The sequence below is a fragment of the Myotis lucifugus genome, unplaced genomic scaffold (assembly GCF_000147115.1).
Source record: "Myotis lucifugus unplaced genomic scaffold, Myoluc2.0 scaffold_48, whole genome shotgun sequence".
NCBI classification, from domain to species: domain Eukaryota; kingdom Metazoa; phylum Chordata; class Mammalia; order Chiroptera; family Vespertilionidae; genus Myotis; species Myotis lucifugus.
The window spans coordinates 2,613,388-2,625,082 of NW_005871096.1; positions in this window are offsets into that span (position 1 = coordinate 2,613,388).

The following is an 11,695-nucleotide window of genomic DNA, read 5'->3' on the forward strand; positions in this document are numbered from 1 at the left end:
ATCATCATTGTTGCCAAGGTTACAGAGGACTGTTGATTCTAGTGTCTGAGATGAAGGTTAAAGCTGGCAGGGAGAGGAAAAATGGGGAGACAGCAAGGTACAAAAAAAACCCCTGTATTAAATTAGAGATCTAGAGATGTTTTTGGCTTTCTGGTGGGATTGTAGTCCTGAGTCCACAAATAAACTAGAAAATTATTTAAGAGCACTTGAGGGTTACCAAGAAGAGGTCAAATTTCCCCTAAAGAGAAGGCATGATGCAATATGAATTGTGAGCTCTGTGGCTGAAAAAGCACATCATCCCAGAAGCTCAGCCACCTCTCCCAAAGTCCAAGTATACATTGTAGAGAGGGCTTTTGTAGATATATAATTCTCATCAATTTTTTGCAAAGTGAGTTAATGCAGTTTCCAAAGCATTTGGAACTCGATGGTAATTGAGTGATTTGTCTTAGATCAGCTCTGCTTGCAAATAGAATATTTTTTTCTGTATGACTATAGAAGTCATATTAGAAGCTAAATAAAAATTCTTTAATCACTTATATTGACTGTCCACCATTAGAAGATTTGCACAAAGGGTATTTGAGATAACCCTTGCTCTCAAGGAGTTTGTCATCTTTAGGGAAACAAACTATGATTAAAATTAAATTCGTTACAGTTGACATATAATATTATATTCATTTCAGATGTACACCCCAGTGATTAGAAATATCACTAAGTGATCATCCTGATAAATCTGAAAACTCATCTCACACATACATAGTTATTAGAATACTAGAGGCCCAGTGCACGAATTCATGCACCAGTGGGGTCCCTTGGCCTGGCCTGTGGGATCAGGCCAAAACCGGCTCTCTGACATCCCCTGCGGGGTCCCAGATTGCGAGAGGGTGCAGGTCAGGCTGAGGGACCCCATCAGTGCACGATTGGGGCCAAGGAGAGATGCAGGAGATTGGTCAGCCAGGGAGGGACTGCGGGAGGGCTCCAGGGCATGTCCAGCCTATCTTGCTCAGTCCCGATTGGATGGACCCCAGCAGCAAGCTAACCTACAGGTCGGAGCATCTTCCCCCCCGGTGGTCAGTGCACATGATAGTGACTGGTCGACTGGTCAACTGTCTGCCCCCTGGTGGTCAGTGCATGTCATAGTAAAAAGAGGCATCTTTACTAGTCAGGAAAACACTGGGATCCAGGGGACAGGCCATTCGCTATCTGCTGTCTCCACAGGGTCACCTTCCTATCTAATACAGTCAGCCTCAGAGGGTCTTCCAAGATTTTCCTCTCCCCATGTACATCTTCCCCACTACCCTCTTCCTTTTCTTCCTCTCTGTTCTCTTCCCAGGGTCCCAGTGCTCCATGTATTTGTCCCTCCATGTGGTAACAGCCACTGAATCAGGCTCTTCTCACCCCACTGTGGGAACAGGCTCAGGGCTTTCAGAATGGAGCACCTCTGAAACCATGTTCTCTCATCAATATTGATCACACCTCATGGCACAAATGCAATATGTTAATGCTACCGCTGTGGGTGGGGAGGGGAGTACCTTCTGGAAAGGTGAGAATGAGAAGGAATGAACAGGGTGAAACCAGCAGAGGACACTCCCTGTTACCTTATCTAATCTTATAACATTCCCGAGACTAGGGGATATGAAACACCCATTTGACAAATAGGAAAAGTGAGACTAAATGGTGAGTCACAGATTAACTCTAACATGGACCAATAGAATGAGCAGGTAGAGCAGCACATTAGCTGTGACTTACATTGGGGGGAAATAATCTTTTATTTAATTATAATAGTAATAAGCAAAGTGTGTGTTAATAATGACTCCTCATGTATGTTTACAGATATTTATTTATGGAGAATTTATGACGGCTTAGTTGCAGAGGGTGTAACTTGATTTAAAATAAAATAGCAATCATTATTTTTAATTTATGTTTACTCCACCCAATTCTTATAGGAAGTACAAGAAGTTTACAAAAATGCATACCATATAGCAGCATAAATTTAAAGCAATTAGAAAAAGGGAGGCATAGAAAAAATTAAAAGGAGGTAAAAATTACTATGTCCAATCTGCATATTTAAGAAAGTGAGGCACAATGAGATAAAATTATTCCAAGTTCACTGTTTATCCCAATTTAATGTCCTATATAAATGAAATGTTTGAGTTGAAGTTGAATGCCAGTAATCTTTCAGGAAGTCAGAAAATCAACCCTCATTTTTAGACTTTTACTTTTTTCCTTAGATATCCAATTGCTCAATTCCCAACCCATTCATTTATTCAGCAAGTACTTCTTAGAACTTCTCATGTATTCAGCATTGCCCTTGGCCCTGCCCACACATTGATGCGCAAAGCTAATCCTCACCCACATAGAAAGTGGCCTGCTCTGCTTTCTCTTCTAGTCATTAGCCAGTTCCAGTACCAACAGAGAACAATTTGAACATGAATAGTTTAACCTCCAAAAGTTCCCAAGTAATCACTCGTGTTTAAAATGGTAGTACTCTAAAAATAGTGTTATTCATGGAAAAAAAATCTCTTTGTTTCAAGTAAGTACACAAGAAAAACATTAGACATTTCCTAGTGTATAGTCTGCCTTGAGCTCCCATATTAAGGAATATATTTGCCCTTCCTAAATAACTTCAATCTGACTGTTCTGGTACAAAGCAGAGTGCAGAACAAGTGATATCAAAAGAGAGTGTTTTCATGGAAGGTTATTTCATCTTTTCAGAAGTTTTCCTCATTCTCTACATAAAAGCTACATAAAGCTCAGACATAACACAGAGGAGGGGAATGGGAATGGGAATGGGGACTATGGGGGAAAGAGGCAATTTGCATGGACCAATGGTGATAGAGCACCACGATCAACAGCTTATGATTAATTCACCCCACTGTAACCAGATAATGGATGTGTGATTATCTGATAGTTGAAATGTTGTGGCTAGTTTTTTTTTAATTATTCTATGCTTTTATGTAGTTTCCGATGAGTCTGTGTTAGCTTCATATTTAATAAATAAAGCGTAGTATTACTCACATTTTTCAGTTATATTTATGTGGGTTTAATTTAAATACAAAAAATACTGTTTTAATGCTATAGATGGATGAGCTTTGACAAATTTGTACAGGAATCCTTAGATTTTTAAGTCACTTGCTTAAACCAGATCTTCCGTACCAAAATCCAAAGCTTTTTCCACTCCATCAAAATACTTTTAAAAGTTACCTCAAAACTCATTCATTTCACCTTGTATTTCAGAATACATCATGGCGTTTGTTTGCCTTGAAACATTAATTACTATAATAAAAGCCTCCACAGAACTACTGTGGGAGGACCTCATTAGGCATGTCCTTTGTTTTGTGAAACAATGGAATTGAGTGAAAATAATTTGGGGCAGTGAAAAAAGCAGAGACTAGACAGGAAATCAGGACACCATGAGTCTGACATTTGCTTTAGTAAATGTTAAGTGACTTGACTTTTTTTTTGTGGCTAGCATTTGACCTATCTTAAAAATATAGAAAGCCAAGACTTCATACACTTAAAATTATGCAATAATTTAAGGAGCAATAATTTCCAACTCACTCCCAGTTTCCTCTTTTCCACCTGCCTGGATTGTTTCTGTGGTCCAGGGGAGTCGGAGGAGAAATTAGGAGCAGAGACAAGCAACTAGACAGGCAGGTACATTAAGAGACACATTGAAGGGTAAGAAAAACGAGCTGCTGGCGTCCAAATGGCACAACTTGGCCAGTCTGGCCCCAGGAAGATGGATATGATATGAGGTCAGCCACCCAGACGACGGATGATATTCCTACAGCTGTGAGGGCATTGTCCCCAACTAGACTGGCAACAGCTTGTAGTCTAGCTTAGAAATCAGATCTCCCTCACCCCAAATCAATTAATTAATACCTCCCCTCTGAATTAAATAGCCCTGTCTGCCTGCCCAGCTTCTGTCAACTTCTTTCTCCCTAATGCCTGGGCCTTCTCTGAGCTTTCCAACTGCACTTGGCCCTGCCAAGCAGGCTGTTCCTGTTCTTTCATTCAGTTTTATCATGTCAGGAGATTGCAATCAAGCCTTAATAACAGTCTGCAGCCCGCGGAGACATTAGCCGTCCCTAAAGCCCGTCTAACTTTTTGTCATGGGCAGCTGTTCAAAAGATCAACGTCTGCGCAGGCTCAGCCAGCACAGTACACACACGCCAAAGGGGTATCAATGAGGGGACATAGAAAATGGACCGGCACCTTTAAGTGGATCCCTTCTTCAGGTTCTTATTTCGAACAGAAATATGCAAAGATCACCAAGTGATGTTCTGTAATCTGGAGGACGGCCAAGGGCAACTGAGACTAGACTCTTGAGACGTATTTGCTACTGTCCAGGTGGCACTCAACTCATGACGTTATGATAGTAGGATTCTGCATTTTTCTCAGGGCCTTCGTTTCCAGTGGTTCTCACATCAAGTCATGAAAGTGGGATCTGAAGAAGCTGATTTTGCAACATGATCATCCAAATAGCTTCTTAGTGAGAAAAAAATCTAATATTCCATCAGATGATGATGCTGGCAGCCAAACAGGTTGAATATTCAATCAGGAATTATTTGTGCACTCAGACATTTAGTAACTGAAGCATAGCTAGTTCTGCATATGCATTGTACAGCAAAGCACATCCAAGCTTTAAAAATTAAAACAAGTGAACAAGTTTGAAATTTGATGTCCAAAGGATCTATTTGTGTTGTAGAAATTATATAAAGTTATCAACCTCTCTTTGGCTCTCACTGCTTCGGGAAACTGATCATAGAGAGGCATACCCCCAAACAGTATTCTAATTGATTTGGAATCTTTCTAGACAACATGCGTTCCTCAGACGATTAGTATCATGCCACTTGGGAACATGTCACAAATGCAGACACTCAGACCCCAGCCAGAGTTAGTGAGGCAGAATCTGACTTTTAACAAGATCCCCGGGGATTCCTGTGAACATCAAGGTTTGGGAAGTGCTATTTTAGAACAAGTAAGACAGAATTTTTGAAATATTTATGTGGAATAGTCCTTATAGCTATGCATGATGTAATAAATGCATACTTGCTAAATTGGGTATTTATTGAAATTCAGCTCAAAGAAATACACATTTTTTTAAAGCTAGTATAGATTTGTAGGGATAAACAACATGGATTAGCGCAATGAGGACCAGAAAAATAGAATAGGCTTCTCTACCCCTGTAACTAGTCCAGAGAGACAAACAAGGTGTTCATTGGACTTTCAGGGTGACCAATAGTCCCAGTTTACCAGGGGGGCGGGTCCTGGGACCAGGGGCTTTCAGGACAAAAACAAAGATCAGACCAAGTCTTATTCTGGAACCAACACCACCATGTATTGGATTTATTGGAGCCCAGAAGAGCATGGAAACAGGACATCACAGCCTCTGGTGGCAGGGGACAGCTTGAGAAGAGGGAAGGCAGACCTCACTATTGGGAGAGGCTATGAAGGGATTCCTGAGTGAGCACCAACACACAAGGGGGGGGCAGGGGGGCACAGGAAAATAAACTTAGCTGCTCAATTTAATTACAGCCAAGTACACTGTCCCCTCCTTAAAGAGTGTGCACAGAACCCACCCCTGGGTCCATGGGACCTCAACCCCAACCTTGATCAATCAGCTTGTCTTGGGCAATTTATAACCAGATGTAGTGATTCCCATCAGACTTTGTGAGCCCTAGCATTCAGGAGCATTCTCAGTGATAATTTTTCACTCCATTCACAGAGAAATTAAGAAACTGTTTGCAAAGTGAGGGAAAGAGGAGATACAGATATCCCGAAGGAAACACAGCAGAGTTTTGGGGTGGGAGGGGCATCGCAGAACAGAAAGACATTCCTTGGTTCCTAGTTCCTTCCTATCACTGGTTCTGGTCTTGATTCAGGAGAATGCATTTTTCTAGCCTATTTGCTGCAGATCTCTCTTGGGGGACTTGGGATTTAAGGAACCCTATTGGGAAATGGTGCCAGCTTCCTGCTTCTGGCAGGCCTGTTACACATCTGGACCACAGCAATGTCCTCTCAGGTCCTCTTATCTGGACTCCCTGTGAGTTGATTATTTTGCCCATTTCCATTTTAATTTCCAACCCTGCAGTACCTTCTTACTGCTCACAGGATAATAGGGTCTCACCTATCATCTGGTTCAAATGTCCCTGCACTGGGTCAGTGCTCTACAGGGTCAGGGCATTTCATAGGCTCTACACATCCCTCTGCCAACAAGGTGTGATTCTGTTACCTAAGCATATATCTGAATTAGAACCTCATTACTCCTCCTTCTCTTCTTTCTAATCATCTCCACGTTTGCAATAGCACTCTTCTTTTGAACAGATGTAAAACTTTGGCTCTCCAACTCTTTCCTCTATCTCCCTCTACATGGTTACCAAATCCACAAGTACTATTTGTACTCCCTTCTAAACATGTTTCAGGTATGTCCTCTCTCCTCCTTCTTGGAGTCTCCACTGAAGCCCAATTACTCTGTGTGAAAGGAAACTGCACTCAGAATTAGTAGTCTGGGTTTATTCCAAACTCCCCTCTCAACTGGCTTTTGGGTCCTATGTGGTGTGTGAGGTTTTTTAAAAATTTAATTTAATTTTTTCCATTACCATTTATCCCCCTCTGTTTTAAATGTAAAAATGTAAGCCAGAGAATGTGAATGGATGAACCAGTAGCAGCCAATCCAACTAAAACAATTAGGTGGATTAATGGCAATTTCTTCTCCAATCAATTCACTCTGTTTAATAAAATGCTCTGTGCACTTTATCGCACCAAAGTGTTTCCATATGGTTATTTTTTCTTTCTATTCTACCTTTTCATTTACCTCTATCCTTATTCCTACTTCCTATTTTTGAAATATCTTGTCTCAGCTTTCTCCACTTTTGATTTTTAAGCCCTGGTACCTGGTGAGGGCATGAATAAGTCCCAATTTTAGAACATGATACACCTGGGAACTTATGAGAAATAGAAAGGAACAAAACCTCCTTTTAACAACCTAGAGAGTTCATCTGGCTTTTTTGACTGTTGCTTGTATGTTTCATTTTTGTAGAGGACTAAATAACATCCTCAGATCAACAAAGCACCTATGGCCCTGAGTGCAATCCCTTGTTGTGAAGCAGATGAAGATAAATAACCTGGCTTATCCATCTCCATATTTTATGAATGGACTCTAGCCTCAGGGAACTATTTCAGACTTTGAATCTGGGTCATAACTCAGTCAATGATTTCACTGCTTATAGTTACTTACTGGTAAAAGTCTGAATTTCTTTAACTATGTCAATGGTCTCTAACTATAACACACCTCAGATCTCCAAATATTTTAATACCCCCTCCTACTACCTTGAAATGAAATGCACAGACACTATAGTCAATCTATGCAGAGATAACATAAAGCCCAATAAACTGAAATCTGACAACTTTTATCAGAGTTTGGCACCAAACCTCACATGACTACATCCCCTGATCTGAACTGATGGAAGTGATTTATTCTGTTTATCCCACCTATTATGAGTATTTGCTATAGCAAAATCAATGTGTTTGGTTACTGGGTGCTTCTGTATTCCACTGAGATTGTTATATTTTATCAGGTATATATACACCATTGGCCTTCTTAAAATCTAAACAAGACTGAAAACACTTCGAGCTAAGAGATTCAGAAAAGGGCTTGTGGAACTATGTAACATACCTTCACATAAAAAAAAAAAAAAACTAAATGTAGCAGCCTAACCCTAGCATGAAGAAAAAAATAAAAGAATACTAATTCATAAGAAACTATACATTTCATGATGTAAGCCTTGAACTTGACAGAGTAGAAGTACTGTAGTGGTTTGCTACTGGAAGCAAGACATAGAACCATCCATCAATGGGTATCACAGGCACACCTGCAAACTAGCAAGGCTGTAACATGTCAACTGTGATCAACATAGTGACATAATTGTCTGAAATAACTTTTGATAGATTTCTAAACCAACAAAAAATACTGGACTCCAAAAAAATACTGGACTCCTCTCTATTTACACATCAGTTGCATTTCCTGGAAAATAAACTATATTAAAATTGTATATCTCATTGTGGTTTTAATTTGCATCTCGCTGATGTTTAGTGACATTGAGCATTTTTTCCTATTGGCCATCTGTACACCCTCTTTGGAGAAGTGTCTATTCAGGTCCTTTGTCCATTTTTTAATTGGGTTGTTTGTCTTCCTGGTGTTAAGTTGTATAAGTTCTTTATATATTTTGGAAATTAACCCCATATGCACTTGAAACCTGTATGGTTTTGTGAACCAATGTCAGTAAAATAACTGCAATTAAAAATGAAAATAAAGTAAAACTGTATAAAAAGCACCTTGTATTCATATGTCAGATAGCGCTTATCTCAAGGATAAGAGAATATGCAATGTGCACAGACTACATCTACATTTGTTGTGCAGGAGGCTCCTATACATGGCAAGGCATCTAGAATCCCTGGGTCCAGCTTCATTAGATGATAATGGAGACCCCTACCCAAATGTTTAACAACCAAAAAACACCCTCTCACAATTTCCAGAATGCTCTTAGGGGCATACTTCCCACCCTAAGAACCACTGAACTAATTTCTGTTCCCTTTCTTTCCAGCCCGCACTAGCCTCGGGGGGGGGGGGGGAGCGTTGGAAAATAGACTCAATAGGGACTGAATCTTAACTGAGGCCACTCTAAAATTCTCAGATACCTCCATTCCCAGTAAGTTTCATTAAACAGGAAGCCTGATGTTGTGGCTGCTACCCACATTCCATCTATGGGCATACATATCACCTTTATTCCTTCCACAAGACACATTTCATTCATTTTCCAACTGTTCATTCGGCCTATTTGATTGAGCACATGTCCTGTTAAACAGCAGAGATTCAAAACTCATTAAGCTCCTGCCCTCAATTACTCGCAGTATAGTTTGACAAGCTATAATAGAGGTGAATGAAGTATAGAGGGATATGGAGGTAAGTAGAAGTGCTACTTAGACTCAGACATAAAAATTAGAGAGAGAGATTCCATGAAAAAAGTAATAATAACTGCTGCTATTATAATTCCTAAGAATGTTGAAGAAAATACTTTATCCAACAAAATCAAACAGAAATCAAGATTTTGCTTGCACATTTAAAGAACAACTTACTCCTTTTCTGAGTTTCATCCTCAGTAGAAGGAAAACTGGACAGTTGTCCATTCATTCAAAAACATGGTTTCAGAATACCTATAAATACAGGTTTATTAAACTCCTGTAAGTACTTAAAAATATCATATAATTATGTTTCTATTATCATTACTTTTTCCCAAAGTAGGCTGTAGGTTAGAAAATCTACCCAAGTATTCCTTCTCAAGAATTCGTAATATTCTGAAGATGCTGCATGGTTTCCCATCACTTTCTTTATAAAAAATATAAATATTTTTATAGCTACAGTTCAGAGCATGCATATCCAAAAGTATGATTTGTCCAAAGACATGTTTTTACCATTTCTACTGACTGTCTACTTAGTTTACAAATAAAACAAAGAAGAGGGCAAATAAAAAGCCAGTGGTGGTCACTTACTGTCCAATAAATAAGATTAGTTTTTTAAATAAAAATGATTCTGTAAAAAATGTTTTTGCTATTTTACAAATCCATATATATAAAAGCCTAAGCAACCGTCTGACCGTTCAACCATTCGACTGGTAGCTATGACGCACACTGACTACCAGGGGGCATAGAACCATGGAACAGACTGATGAATCTCAGCGGGAAGAGGGGAGGGGGAAGGGGAGGGTGGGAAAAGATTAACCAAAGATCTTATATGCATACTAGAGGCCCAGTGCATGGATTCGTGCACCAGTGGGGTCCCTCGGCCTGGCCTGCGGGGATTGGGCCGAAACTGGCAATCCGACATCCCCTGAGGAGTCCTGGATTGTGAGAGGGCACAGGCCAAGCCGAGGGACCCCACTGGTGCATGAATCTGTGCACCATCCTGCACTAGGCCTCTAGTGTTATCATAAGAGCAACATGAAACTGAAAGGTTGCCTTTCATACTGGAAAGATATAAAGCATATTCCAATTTCATAGCCTATTTAGAGAATTTAGATTTCTCCTTTGAATATTCTTGCATTTTCATCTTATTTCTAAATTACATTTTTCTTAATTTTTTAGAAATCAAAATTTGTAATTTTAAATTATGAAGTCTAATTTTAGATAAGAACTTAGATAGTTAGAAAATGAAATTTGGGGTGAGAAATTCACTTTAGCCTGTATTGGTATACTTCCTACATTGAATGCTTCCTAAACAGTAAATACAGGCATGTCTTATTTTATCACACCTCACTTTATTGTACTTCACAGATGTCACATTGTTTTACAAATTGAAGTTAAGACCCTCTACCAACAAGAAGATTATGACTCACTTTATTGAGATACTCACTTTATTGTGGTGGTTTGGAACTGAACCTTCAATATCTCCTGTAATAATGATAAAAAATAATATTTATTATGTCCTATGTGCCAAAAAATGCTTCCTATGTTACTTCTTTTCATCCTTAAAATGGATGAAATGTGTAATGTTTTCCCATTTTACATATGAGAAACTGAGGTTCAGAGACACTAAATACCTTACTCAAAATCATTAACGCAGAGTGGGGATACAAATGCAAATTTGGCTGAATCCGGCATTCTGGATTATAGACATCCTGGTATCAGAACTGAAAGGCCAGCTCATTGACGCTCCTTTCTCTCACATTTCTGCATCTCCAGGAAACGCAAAAGGCTCCTTATCCTTAATGCTTCCTTATTCTATGACCTGTGCTCCCCATAATCTCTGTGCATTAAAAAGTTTTCACCCAAAAAGCTCTCAAACACTGTTTGGAAGCATCATGTGGGAAAAAAAGTAAATTATTGAGAAGGGAGCTGGCAAATTCACTTGATATTGGTAGATTTTCCATGGAGTAGATGTCAAAATATTGTGATTTTTATGAAACCAGAAATAAATACTGCACAATGACAAATGTTTCATAACTGATGTAGCTGGTTTCATATACCATCATCTCCCAACAACTAGAATTGTTCTTCCATTGCTGGGACATGTGTAACTAAAAAACCTGAAAACAATGATTGCATAAACCCATAATATACAGGCCCAATTGTGAGGATGACCCATGGGTGATGCTCATGAAATGTCAGAACTAGAAAGAAACGGAGAGATAAAATTGAGTTTCATTGGTGGCATGGATGGATAGTTAGGGACATCACCCAAAGATTGGCTTCCAATGGTGACATCGATCCATTTCTCTGTTCCATGCTACCAAGTCTCCATAATGCCTAAGAGATCATATTCACCCTCTTAGGTAAAGCTTTAAGTTCAATTGTTCATTGCTGAGCGCTGGACATTGTTGACCATACAGCCACCTGAGGCTATATGTATTGTTATGGATCCTCTTTCCTATTAGTTTCTCCCGCTAAATGCTGGTCACCTGCTTCTCCATTATTTTCTCTCCTATTCAACACCTGTTGGGTTCCATAGCATCTGGCTTTACAAATTTACTCGGCATTTATCTTCCTCCCCTCTCAAATGTCAATGCAAAGCTTTTTTTCGTGCTTTTATTTGGAACAAGAATGAAAGTGGAAGCCAGTCAGTGAAAGAAAAATACCACATGATCTCACTCATTTGTGGAATATAAAGAACATTATAACTGATGAACAAAATAGATAC